The sequence below is a fragment of the Panthera uncia genome, chromosome B4 (genome assembly GCF_023721935.1).
Source record: "Panthera uncia isolate 11264 chromosome B4, Puncia_PCG_1.0, whole genome shotgun sequence".
Lineage (NCBI taxonomy): Eukaryota > Metazoa > Chordata > Mammalia > Carnivora > Felidae > Panthera > Panthera uncia.
Genome location: NC_064809.1, coordinates 76,498,371 through 76,508,322, shown reverse-complemented (window position 1 = coordinate 76,508,322; position 9,952 = coordinate 76,498,371).

Genomic DNA, 9,952 nt, shown 5'->3' with positions numbered 1-9,952 from the left:
GGGGGGGCGTGCACTGAGCGGGTGGGGAGGCAGTGCACTCTGATAGGGAAGAGTACTTTGTCACTGGGATGCCTGGGTGGCTCCATGGGTTAACCATCCGACTTTGGCTCAGGTCATGATCTCGCGGTTCGTGAGTTCAAGTCCCATGTCGGGCTCTGTGCTAACAGCTCAGAGCCTGGAACCTGCTTTGGATTCTGTCTCCCTCTCTCTCTGCCCCTCCCCTGCTCACGCTCTGTCTGTCTCTCTCTCTCAAAAATAAACAAACCTAAAAAAATTTTTTTTTAATAAAAAAATAAAAACAAAAGAACTGCTCCTGCTGGGTGATAACAAAAGCTAACTGATTTTTAGTCCATTTTATTGTTGTTTTTAAATTCTCTACAAAAAAAAAAAAAACGCACCCCTATGGCCTCCAGCCAGGGTGGACCGGTCTCACGGCACCCCCACTCCATCCCATATATCACCGAATGTCTCAAATACAGTAAGAGTGTATTCCTTGTTCACGGAACACTGCTGAGGGTGTAAATTTGTGGGTAGGGTGGCTTCCCCCAACATAGTTATTCAGGGACCAAGGTTCTCATAAACGTTTGTGATTCCCCACCTCGCCCAGCATATGTAGAGCGAGCCTGTGGGTGTAGAATGCTGGGTGAATCGCCAGAGGAAAACTGGGGATCTTCTATTATGGGCCCTGAAGGTACTACATACATGGTCTTTCCATTTTGTCTCCAGCTTAAGGACGCTTGGATTTCTTGCTGATATCACCAACATTATGAGAGTGCCCCCCCTTAAAAAAATCCAGAAGGGAGGATCTCAACTTGAATCTTCTGCTATGTTCGCTCCTAAAGGAGAGTTGGCGATTCTTGGCCGGATTCTTCAGCTGGAACACCAGCAGGGTTGGGAGCGTGGGAAGCCCCTGAAAACCGAGAACGTGGCCGTGGATTGAGCCCTGTTCACAGTCCGCCCAGGCTGCCCTGCCTGGCATCCGTCTCCAGCAACAAGCCTTTCCCTAGCATCTGAATGTGTCTGAATGTGTCTGGCAAGCGGATGTTCTGTGGTTTGGGGGGTAGGGGAGCAGGGTGGCCCCTGAATACCCATCTACCCCCTCGTCTGCGAGTCCTTGGTCTTAGCACATCCACTGATCCATTCATTCAGCAGTTGCTTATCAAGTGTCTGGCGGTGGTGTGTTGGGCTCGATGCTGGTGACCTCAAGCCGGGCAAAAGCCAGTCCTTTCCCAGTCCAGTGGCCCACAGCCTACCGGTCACAGTGGGAAGTCAGGCATCTATAGTACAGTGTGGTAATAGACATGGGCAAAGATACTGAGCTCCTTTTAAAGGAAACACCCCTGAACCAAGCCTTGAGTTGCCCAAAGCCAGGGGACACTGTGTGCGAAAGTATGGAAGGACATTCAGCTGGCTGAGTGTGGCAGGAGGGCAGGGCATCCCCTGCAGAGTGATGAGGGGGGCGGCAGGAGGGAGCTCAGGCAGGACCCAGGAGTTGACGCTCACCCTGCCAGCGGCAGAGAATTTCAACTCTCGGTGGCAGGCGGGTTGGGCTGGACAGTGAGGAACAGGTAGGTGGGTGGGAGGAAGGTGACTGCATGTACAATGGGATCAACTAAGAAGGAGGGTGAAGAGCTGCTTGTGGGAACATGATAAGAGGCAGAAAGTCCAGCTAGCAAGCTATCATGTAAACAAAATGAGAAATAACACAGCCTGAAAGAAGACCGCGTTGGAGGGAGTGCAGAGGACATGGAAAGGACCACAAGGTATCAGAAGAGCGTGGCAGTTTATTGGATGTGGGAGAAGCAAAAAAAAAAAAAAAAAAAAAAAGACAGAATGGCAAAGAGCAAGTGACCTGCCCATCCCTGAGCCGCAGCACCCCCGTCAGCCCTGCAGCAAGACGCCCCGATCACAGCCCTGCCTGAGCGCGTGGAGAAAATCAGATGAGACGGCTGCACAGTGCACTTAGCACAGCAGTCAGTCAGTGGTCACTTGTGCTGTCCTTTCCCCCTTGGGGACCCAAGCCAGTGTGTACTAGAAAATAGCACAGACAGGGGTGTCTGGGTGGCTCAGTCAGTTAAGAGTCCGACTTAGGCTCAGGTTGTGACCTCATGGTTTCTGGGTTCGAGCCCCGCGTCTGGCTCTGTGCTGACAGCCCGGAGCCTGGAGCCTGCTTCAGATTCTGTGTCTCCCTCTCTCTCTGCCCCTTCCCTACTCATGCTCTGTCTCTCTCTCTCTCTCTCTCAAAAATGAATAAACATTAAAAAAAATGTTTTTAAAAGAAAATAGCACAGACAGTGGGATGTACCAGCATGAGGACAAACTATCCTGCACGTCACACTAGCTCCCGTGTGCAGGTCACATTAAACGTGGGTGTGAAACGTCACACTCAGTGAAACGCTACCCCAAGGAGCAGGGTCTCTGTTCGGCTGGCGGCTGTGAAAATGAAGCAGGACCTATCAAGGACACAGTGGCAGCCTCACAGCCAGGAGGCAGCCTTCCGGTTCCGTCTCCGCCTTGAGCTGGCGGTGGGGCCTGAGGACAGCCCCTTCCCCTCTCTCCGGGCCATTTCCCAGTAAAAGGAGGGGCTGAGCCATGATCCCTAATCCCTATAACCCCAAACCGCTGAGTCAGCTTCACATCACATCCGATGCACTTTACTGCAGCAGGAAAGTCGGTAACAGACTTTAGGAATATTTCCATACACACAGAAGTTTGGGGTCAAACTTCCAGTATTTGAAATTTTACTAAGAGTAACATCTCTTTCCCTCACAATTCCAGATCAGCAGAAGGTCCTTGCCCGTGGGTCAGATCTCTGCTTCTAAGATGCTTCCAAGCTAAGTGCGAGAAGAGGACAGACAGCCCGGTGCAGAGCAAGAGTGTGGGACAGGACGAGAAGGACAGGGACGCAGTTACATCCCGGGCAGGTGGGAGATAGGAGCTGACGTCTGGGACGTGGGTCATCAGGAAAGCATGTGCATCACCAAGGAAGATGGTGGGGGACCTGGGGAGAAGAGCTTTAAGTCTCCTACATCTGACGGGGGAGGGAAACACACACAGGCTCTTCTGATTTCCAGGGTGAAGCGGCCGCTAAGAAGCTACGAGGCACATGTCCAGTAAATTAAGATATTCAGAGCCTTATTCTGTGAAGAATGGAGATCCAGCAGATTTCTCCTGTGGTTCCAGAACGGCAGCCGAGTCCCAACACTGAGCACAAAAGAGCATTAGTCCCCCACGTTCTAAGAAGCTACACACGGACCCAGCCACCACCCCTCACGGTCACCAGCTTACCGGGTGGAGAGTGGAGACGGAAGGGTCGGGCCTTGTCAGCGCCCAGTAGCATGGAAAGCAAGGTGTGGCCACAGGTCACAAGGCAGCACAGCGTCGGGGGACCTCACTGAAAGCCACCCTTGAGCAACAGGCATGTGGGGCCACCACCCACATGGCGGCCACTGAGCCTCCCGCCCCCACCAGCTGTCACCAAGGCAGAGCCCTGTGTGACAGTACCTCCTGCGACACAACACGTTTGGAAATCTCGAAAAAGAAGGAGGCCATGAAAAGACTGTGCCCCATGAACCGAGCCATTAGAGCCATAACAGGCTGTCCGGGTGTGGGGGAGGGGCAGGTGGTTTAGGGGCAGGGAGGGAGAGGAGGTTGGAGCAGAGCTTAAAACTGAAATTGTGGGGGCGCCTGGGTGGCTCAGTCGGTTAAGCATCCGACTTCGGCTCAGGTCACGATCTCGCCGTCCGTGAGTTCGAGCCCCACGTCGGGCTCTGGGTTGATGGCTCAGAGCCTGGAACCTGCTTCCAATTCTGTGTCTCCCTCTCTCTCTGCCCCTCCCCCGTTCGTGCTCTGTCTCTCTCGGTCTCAAAAATAAATAAACGTTAAAAAATTTAAAAAAAAAAAACTGAAATTGTGCCATGACTTTAAAATGTCTTAAATTCTGGAATAAGATGAGTCTCATCATAGGAAGCGGTTGCAGACTATGAAATCTAGCCAAGACATCTGTTCCGGGAACCGTAGCTGTGTACTAAACCACCCCGAAACTCAGCAGCTTTAACAACCAACATTTGTTGGGGTGCCTGGGTGGCTCGGTCGGTTAAGCGTCCGACTTTGCCTCAGGTCATGATCTCACAGTTCGTGAGTTCAAGCCTTGCGTCGGGCTCTGTGCCGACAGCTTGGAGCCTGGAGGCTGCTTCAGATTCTGTGTCTCCTTCTCTCTGTCTCTCCCCATCTCACACACACACTCTCTCTCTCTCTCAAAATTTAAAAAAGTTTGTTTTACTCACACATCTGCAGCCTGGGCAGTGCTCGGCAGGAACAGCTCACTTTTCTGTCCCAGGGAGCTCCCGCATCCTCAAGTGGCACCTACAGATGCACGGTGTCCAGGGCAGTGGCCAGCCCTGCCCTCTGCTGCTCAGACCACACAAGAGGGAGAGCGACCGGTCACAGCCCCCTCGCTTCTTCTAGGGGACCAGTGCTGGCCAAGACACTCTCAGGGGTGTCAGGGCTCCGGGGACCCGAGACCCAGCCCTGTGAGGAGTGTTGAGGAAGAGGAGGCTGATTTGGAGTGGGGGGAAGAGCGGAGGGCACACATGAGGCAGCTGAACCGGCAGGCCCTGAGTGAGGACAGGGCTGATGTCATGGGGTGCCCAAAGAGGACAATCAGTGGGCTGAAGTGACAGGGGGCTCAGCTTCGGGCCCTACTTAAAAGCCACTCCCAGGGCTTTCCAACCTGCTCCATGGGACAGGGAAGCAGCCACCTGGCTGGGGTGGGCCCCCCCCCCCCCGCCCCGGGGGGCACAGTGGGACATCGCCCCCTGCAGGGTTCCCCGAGTCCAACAGCTCAGAAGCCTTGCCAAGGAGGACTTTCAGGAGACAAACAGGAAGAAAACTTGGCCCAGAAACACTTATAATTAGCCCTTTCCTGTCTTCTCCCTGGAGCCCATCCAGCTGCATCACACCTGCATGACGTGCGGTCCATTTCACAAACCAAAACCCTGAGCTCTGAGGCTCAGAGAAACCCACAGGGCTGTGTGAGTCACCCACCCCACTGCTGCAGAAGCCCCTTAGAAGAGACGCGTCTGGATTGCCAGGACTGCCACACTGTTCCACTAGAGGGCGCCCTACCCTGGCGGCAGAGGCCACCCAAAGCCCCTTTCCTCTGGGAAGCCTTCCCAGGTTAATGAGCACAAAGTGTGGCTTCCCTGGCTCTTCTTCCCTGCCTGGATTTTTCACGCTTCCAGCAGCTTCCCTGCGAGTACTCAGCACGCCATGGTGCACCCTCCCTGGCGGCCCGCAGCCACCACCCCCCGTGTGTTAACTTCCTAACAGATCTGTGTGCCAGGCTTCCCTCCCCCTGTTTATCCTATGCCTTGACAGTCTTAACTCGCTCAAAATCTGCTTCCAAGACACACGTGCCCGGGCACCAAAGGCCGAGCAGAAAGCATCCGACGGTTCCTCAGCCCTGTCCCCAGGCTGGCACAGCAAAGCCCTCCTAGCGCATCTCCTAGGCCCTCCCCCACTTTCTTTATCTTATCTTCAGTTGCGCTTTTGGACCCCTTGGGCAGAGGGGTAAGGCTGTGGCATGCTCCTGCTCTCGGCACGGCGTCCTTGCTGGCCCACAGAAGCCCCTCTCGGCTTTGTTCACCTCTTCCCTTCGTTCTGTACCCACCCCACCCCCTCCGTCCCTCTCCACATCACAGGCAATGCGTGTGATGCCCTCACATACATGCTCACGACTGGAAAGGAAGCAGCAGCGCATTCAGAGTGTGTCTGTTTGATCTACCGGAGCAGAATGGTTTTGACATGTTCTAACTCAACCCTGTGTGGTCTGTAAGTACGTCCGCTTCTAACTGCCTTAATCTGCCTTTACCCGCTGTCCCCTGTCACTGTCCAGTCTATCATCCAGCTTGGCCCAGCTTCCTTCTGCTGCACACAAGGCCACTGCTCCTCTTGTCTTATTATTTCTATAGTTTATCAGTTGATTTTGTTTGGTTTTCTTTTTTTTTTAATTTTTTTAATGTTTATTTATTTTTGAGAGACAGAGAGACAGAGACAGAACACAAGCAGGGGAGGGGCAGAGAGAGAGGGAGACACAGAATCCGAAGCAGGCTCTAGGCTCCGAGCTGTCAGCACAGAGCCCGACGCGGGGCTCGAACCCACAAACCGTGAGATCATGACCTGAGCGGAAGTCAGACGCTTAACCCACTGAGCCACCCAGGCGCCCCTTGTTTTCCCTGTAGCTGTGCAAACAATGCCAGTTCTCCTCTCATGCTGACACATATTTACTTTCTTGGCCAGGAACTCCCGTACGTTAAGCACGGCCTTGAGAGTAGGCATTCTTGCCCTGCCCCCAGTCTTACGGGAGTGTGCCTGAAGTTCATCCTTCAGTGTGACACCCTCCAAGCTCTCCCCGTATTCATCCGCTGCCCTGACCTTTCCCATAGCCTCCTTGGTTGCGCCAGCTCACGGAGAGCTCCTCCCTGGGCCGCTGAGACAAGACACACTCTGTCAATCGACCGTCCTTCGTGCACTGACCCGAAAAACTACTCTAAGTACTGTCCACGTAACTTGTGCCTGCTTACAAACCTACCCGACCAAGCAGTCAGCTCCTTAGGACAGGGATGTATATTAAACTCCTCTTTCTACCCTCAGGTACTTAGTACGTGTTTGATAAACACCTGTGGAGCACATAAGGGTGCCACGCTTCGTCAGCTCCAGCTCACGGGCCGGTGTGTTGTGAGTTCAAGGCCAGAAGACAAAACTGGAGGCAGCGAGGTCGGAGAACCAAGGCACAGGAGATCCCCCACGCCGGGTAGGAGGCGGGTGCACGCTCAGCCCCAGTGTCCCGTGTGCCGTCACACGCACCACTTCGTCACATCTTCACAAGGCCCGGGAGGTCCATATTCCTAAAGAAATTGGTGGCTACGTGCATGAAGATATACCTTACACGTGTTCATCAAAGTGTTGTTTATCGAAACTCCATTAAGGGGAGGGGCGCCTGGGTGGCTCAGTCGGTGGAGCGCCCAACTTCAGCTCAGGTCATGATCTCACAGTCTGTGGGTTCGAGCCCCACATCAGGCTCACTGCTGCCAGCACGGAGACTGCTTCGGATCCTCTGTCCCCCTCGCTCTCTGCCCCTCCCCTGCTCATGTTCCCCCACTCTCTCTCTCTCAAAAATAAATAAAACATTTTTTTAAAAAATCCATTAAGAAGGCCCGCTGATATGAAGGTAACAAGAAATGCCAACAGAACCAGTGGGCCAGACAGGCAGGTGACAGCCAGAAAACCCCAGTTATAAATAAGGACAAGGGGTTCTTACAATCCCAGGGAGGGAGGGAGGCCAGAATCAAAGGTCCAGAAGGACAGGGGAAGCAGTCACTCTGGGCAGCAGGGACCAGTCAGCCCCCAGGCCGACCCAGGCCAGCTGTGTGGGGAGCAGGTTCAGGGCACAGGCCTGGGTGACCCAACCAGCCTGGGGCTCGACCAGAGCCTTTATAGCCCACGGTTAGGGCCTGGAGCCCAGGTGGACGGAAGCAACCTGCTGGGCTGCTGTCCCTTTGTCGGCTTCCTGTCTAAGTCTGTTTTCAAGGGCTCACCCAGTTCGCAATTCTCTTTGTTCTCAGCCATTTACAAATAGGTGCTCTGATTAAAGCTTTCTGATGTGGCCGTGACTGCCTTGTAAAGCTGTTGGGCTGTTTTCTGCTTACCAAGAATGGTACTTCACAGCCGGTATAGACTATGCCTTGCAAGGGCCTGCTTAACCAAGACCAGTCACCTTGTTAGTATGGGATGAAGGTGCGGGTGGCGCCTTCCACCTCCAGGCACCCATTTAATCCCTCCCAGCCGGGCATGGATCTCTGTTCATATTTTACCAGTAAGGAAACTGGGGAACCATTACTTGCCCAGGGTCACAAAGCTAGTCAGCGGTAGAGCCGGGCTTCAGACCATGCCTTTCTATCTCCAGAGTCCACACTGGCATCATCTCCAGTCAGGACAGGGGTCTGGGCACACTCATGGCTCCCCCAGCCCAAGGAAGTGGGTGTGTCTACACTGAGACCCTCACTGAAGCGTGCAACTCGACACCAGCCCAGTGGGTCGTAACAGATGGCATGGGTCAGAGCGCAGAGGTGCAATCACCAGCACGGCAACAGAGAGTGCTTCCTGCGAGATTCAGCGCCTTGCCTCCCTCAGCGTTTTACCAAGAATTAAATCCCATGTAATCCTTGGGCATGCACTGAGAACCTTCCAGGTGCTCAGCACTTCCAGTTGAGACAAGAGGAGCGAAAGAGCGGGTTCTTCCTCGGATGTCTGGTAGATGTGTAACCCAGCCAACACTCAGCATGAAAGTACCCACCGGCCACGCCTCCCACGGAAGCGCTCCAAAATCCCACCACCAGCCACTCAGCTCCTCCCCAGGCCTTGCCTTCTTGGGTGTCTCTCACCCCAGAAGCCCCTACCCCACAGCCCATACCCGCAGAGCTCCCACTCCACACGCGAGAGTCTACGAAAATTTTTCCATAGGGCCCAAGAGGAGGGGCTGGAAGTAGGATACATTAAGATGTTACCCTGCCCCTGACAGATTTCCATAGCACCATCACCTGCCTTCCCAGAAAAGACGGGCCTTCCTTAACCCTGGGACATAAGTGACCCACCTGCCCTGAGAGGACTAAGGAGGGCAATAGGTGAGGAGGCCCTTTTGCATAGAGGGCTATTTTTAGCCCAGCCTGGGTCAGCATGTGCTTGTGGCTGGTCGGTAAACAGGTCCATCAAAGGAGCCATGCTCAAGTACAAAGGCAGTCAAGAATCTTGCTCTTGGAAGGGTTTATGAGCTCAGATCCACAGGTTTGAGGAACCTCCTGGCTTGGTCCCACTGTCCACCCACCAAAGCCATCAGTGGTCCTAGCCCAAAGTGTTGAGGGGGAAAATCATGAGAAATTGGCCATTGGGATGGCCACATGAGCCCCTCACTTCCTCTCATGGCGTGAGTCCTCGGAGGAGAGGAAGTGATGCCATTTCAGGACGCTGGTGACTTCCCTCCCCCCATCTCCAGCACCTTTCATCCTTCCTAGTGGGGGCTTACCCACCAATATTCATCATTCAGCTTCCCTGCTGACAACCTAAAGCGTCCCCGGAGCCCCGTATCAGATCCCAACTCAGTCTAAGCATCTCAGGACCTTCTCTCCACCTTTGGCTTCTCCTCCTTCCCCACTGGCCAACTGTTGCCACCCCTGTGCGCATGCCGCCCTCTCCCACCTCCAAATACCTCAGGCCTCTGCTGGATTCCCAGGACCTAGCAGGTGCACAGTTGGCACACATAAGAATTTTCTGAATGAATGAGAGAGTGCATGATTACACAGCCTGGCCTCCAAATCCAAGCCAGACTCCTTTCTCATCTCCTCCCAACCCTGCCCCCACCGCACCCCAGTCCTTCTTCAACCCACCTCCGGGTGGTCTTCCCTGATCAATCTCTATAGCTCTGGGTAATTCTACACTCCTACTCCTGCCCCCTAATCCCCCAGCAACAAGACCCAGAACTCCGAAGAACAGCCCCAGTTCTCTCGTGAACTCTCTGACTCAGTTTCTCCCATGTCCCAGCTGGTGTCCGGTGGCCCGTCTTCCTGGGAATACCCAAAGTGCAGAGACCACACTCCCTCCCAAACCTGTACCCCCACTGCCCTCCCTGACTAGGCTCTGGGTAGGAACAGGTCGGGAGAGACTGATATTGACAGTGGAGAAAGGGACACACTTTGGAGAGACAGAAGAACGCAAAGGAGCCTCCTAGAACAAGAAGTTGTTTGGGACACAGCCCGCTCCTTGGGGCACGCTAGCCATCCACCCTGAGGCCAGGTCATAGGTCCGAGGCCCATAGCCCAGTGATGACCCTTCCAGAAACGAGAGCAGGCTCCACCCCAGGTCCCTGCATCCATTCCCCGTAGTCAGAGCGTCGAGT